Source organism: Entelurus aequoreus, linkage group LG25, assembly GCF_033978785.1.
Source record: "Entelurus aequoreus isolate RoL-2023_Sb linkage group LG25, RoL_Eaeq_v1.1, whole genome shotgun sequence".
NCBI lineage: Eukaryota > Metazoa > Chordata > Actinopteri > Syngnathiformes > Syngnathidae > Entelurus > Entelurus aequoreus.
In genome coordinates, this window is record NC_084755.1 from 26,430,581 (window position 1) to 26,434,978 (window position 4,398).

The window sequence follows — 4,398 nt, forward strand, 5'->3', positions numbered from 1 at the left end:
ATCTAGGTGACATACCCCACATAGTCTAGGTGACATACCCCACATCATCTAGGTGATATACCCCACATAGTCTAGGTGACATACCCCACATAGTCTAGGTGACATACCCCACATAATCTAGGTGACATACCCCACATAGTCTAGGTGACATACCCCACATAGTCTACGTGACATACCCCACATAGTCTAGGTGATATACCCCACATCATCTAGGTGACATACCCCACATCATCTAGGTGACATACCCCACATAGTCTAGGTGACATACCCCACATAGTCTAGGTGACATACCCCACATAGTCTAGGTGGCATACCCCACATAATCTAGGTGACATACCCCACATAGTCTAGGTGACATACGCCACATAGTCTAGGTGACATACCCCACATAGTCTAGGTGACATACCCCACATCGTCTAGGTGACATACCCCACATAGTCTAGGTGACATACCCTATATCATGTAGGTGACATACCCCACATCATCTAGGTGACATACCCCACATCATCTAGGTGACATACCCCACATAGTCTAGGTGATATACCCCACATAGTCTAGGTGACATACCCCACATAGTCTAGGTGATATACCCCACATAGTCTAGGTGACATACCCCACATAGTTTAGATGACATACCCCACATAGTCTAGGTGACATACGCCACATAGTCTAGGTGACATACCCCACATCGTCTAGGTGACATACCCCACATAGTCTAGGTGACATACCCCACATAGTCTAGGTGACATACGCCACATAGTCTAGGTGACATACGCCACATAGTCTAGGTGACATACCACACATAGTCTAGGTGACATACCACACATAGTCTAGGTGACATACCCCACATAGTCTAGGTGACATACCCCACATAATCTAGGTAACAGCACACGCAGCCCGGTGGCAGTTGATGTGTACGGCGAGGGCGAAGGCGGCCTCACGCATTCATGTGGCGAGCGCAGGATTTGGACCCGATCCGATGGAGCGACGCAGGCGAGGGTCAGATCTGCCTCCAATTAGGCGAGCGTTGCAACTGGAACACTACAATCACCTCCCGCCAGAAAGCGTGTAACACGGCCGACAAGTAGCATGTGTGCGCAGCTTAGCCTGCGACCTGACCGCACTCCGGTGTCCTTTACAGAGGACGTGGCTTCAAAGGAGCGATCATTGCAGCCACTTACACACATGTCACTTCCTGTGGACCACACCATTCATCAATTACACTACCAGGACATCTGACACCACGGCTCCGATCTTCTGCTGAGCCACCGCTACCGACGCAACAACATTTTGGTACCAGAACCAAAATGTATTTCGATACTTTTCAAAGGGGACCACAAAAAATGGCATTATTGGCTTTTTTTATTTATTTATTTATTTTTTTTAAATCTTAGGGTACATTAAACATATGTTTATTATTGCAATTTAGTCCTTAAATAAAATAGTGAACATACTAGACAACTTGTCTTTTAGTAGTAAATAAACAAACAAAGACTCCTAATTAGTCTGCTGACGTATGCAGTAACATATTGTGTCATTTATCATTCTATTATTTTGTCCACATTATGAAGGACAAACTGTAAAAATGGATTATTAAAATCTAGTTGTTCATTTACTGTTAATATCTGCTTATTTTCTCTTTTAACATGTTCTATCTACACTTCTGTTAAAATGTATTAATCACTTATTCTTCTGTTGTTTGATACTTTACATTAGTTTTGGATGATACCACACTATTGGATATCAAGCCGATACCAAGTAGTTACAGGATCATACATTGTTCATATTCAAAGTCATCATGTGTCCAGGGACGTATTTCCTGACTTTATAAACATAATATGAATTTTTTTTAAACGAAAAAAGATTTTGTGATAATAACAGACATCGATGTAATCATAGTAGTATCGACTAGATACGCTCTTGTACTTGGTATCATTACAGTGGATGTCAGGTGTAGATCCACCCATGGCATTTGTTTACAATGTGACACCGGTGAGCTGTTGTATCCTCCTACGGTGTGTAGTGAAGCATGTTTAGCTATTTCTCGTCCTGCAGTGATAATGATACTTGTAAGAAACGTACTTTATTTGTCACCATGGAGGCGAGGATTAGTGATTTAAGAAGTAGCTAAAACACTGCCGACTGCGGATGGACATTAGCCGCTAGCTAGCTAGCCATGTCTTAAAGCACCTCTTCCTGAGGGTTGTTTCAGTGTTATAACTTCACCTTTATCTTTAGTTTTTAGACCAAAATGCGTCCGTTCTCCCTTTTCTGTCTACACACTGTGTCTGCTTGTAAGTACTCTGTGTGTGTGCGCTGCCGAACATGCTCCTCTGCTCATAAAACCAGCAATGACACGACGTGACAGATAAGACAACACGGATAGACAGAACCGGTACTTTTCAAACAGAGTATAGTACCGTTTCTGATTCATTAGTACCACGATACTATACTGGTACCGGTATACCGTACAACCCTATTAAAATGAAAACAAAAAAAAATGTTCAGTTGCAGAGGAACTGGGACCAAACGGTGAACTTTGGTTCAGGTTGGAACACAAACATCAAGGCTGACTGTCAGAGGAAACAATGGCCGACAGTCCAAACGCCGCAAATCCAGGAAACGATCCAAAACCAAAACACCATAAAACTTGATGCAAAAGGGAATAATGACCTCACATAAAAACTGACGGTTCAATCAACAAAACTTCTGCAAAGTAGTGATTTGCCAATCCATACAAAAATATCGATACCAGATCTTCATGCTCCAATATCGACCCTCAAAGCAAAATATCGATACTTTAATACTTTAGTTCTGCGGTGTCCAAACTTTTTCCACCAAGGGCCGTATACTGAAAAGTCAAAGTATGTTGGGGCCTTACTGATACTTGTTTTTAATTTTTTTTAAAATGCTGAAAACACATACATTTCAATCATTCAGACTTTATTTATAAAGCGCTTTTCATGCATAAAATAAATGCAAGACAAAGTGCTTTACAGACGAAAAACAATATTCTGACCCCACACCGTTACACACACACACACACACACACACACACACACACACTTGTATTTGTTACCTTCTTGAGACCCCCGAAAAATGCCTACCTCTGCAGGACCACCCTTTCTAGATATATAAAGATTTGTATTTACAACATTAATAATATATACAAACTATGCCAATATAAAAAAAGCTTGTTGTGAAAAATGAGTTGGAATTTCACAAGAAAAAGGTCCCAATTTCACAAGAAAAACTTTTTTGCCAGTATTATAATAAAAGTTGTCATTTTACTCAAAGCAAGTCAAACTTTTACAAGAAAAACTGAACATATTATGATAAAAGTTGGAATTTTACCCAATAACAGTTGCAATTTTAAAAGAAAAATTTAACATTTTGGCAATTTTATGAAAAGAGTTGTAATTTTACTCAACAAAAGTCACACAATTTTATAAGAAAACTTTAACATTTTGGTAATATTATAATAATAATCGGAATTTTACTTGTCAAAATTATGGCAAAAGTCATAATTTTACTCAAATGTCACTGTTTTACAAGAACAATAAAATAATTGGCGATTTTGTGATAAAAGTCATAATTTTACATGACAAATGTCACCATTTTGCATTAAAAAGTAATCATTTTACATAAAAAGTAATAATTTTACGGGAAGCTATTGCTATATTACAGAAACAGAAAGAATATGAGAAATTGTTCCCAATTTTATAAGAAAGAAGTCGACACATTGTGAGAAAAAGACTGCTTTTAGTTCATTTGTATTTTTTTGTTTGTAATTGGTTTTTAATCTTCATCATTTACTTCAAGTTATTACAGTAAGTCTCTATATACTTTTTTTTTGTATTAATTCTGTCCAAAGGGGGTGCATTTCGATTTCTTACACACACTTGTTATTTCAGGATTCAGGATGCTTTATTATTGTCCATTCTTTAACATGACACATAAGAACTGAAATTACATTTTCGGAAACATATTTCATATGTTGGCCAGAGGGGGAGCACTTTTAAAACCGACACAGTCAATTTGAGAAATCCCTCCTTTTTGGGACCACCCTAATTTTGATAGATTTCACCACCAGGGGTGCAAGTGAGACATTCTCTATTAGATGCAATGGTTTTCCGTATTGGGACCACGATTTATTTCCTAACTTGTTCACAAGTTATGGAAGGTACTTTTCCTTGTTGATGTCTCAAGAAGGGTAGAAATACAAGAACACACACACACACACACACACACACACACACAACACACACACACACACACACACACACACACACACACACACACACGTAGATATATAAACAATTGGCAGCACACACAGTCTCGCTAGAAGGAACATAAAAACAGCACTAATGGGAAAAAGATGAGAAACAACCCGGGAGC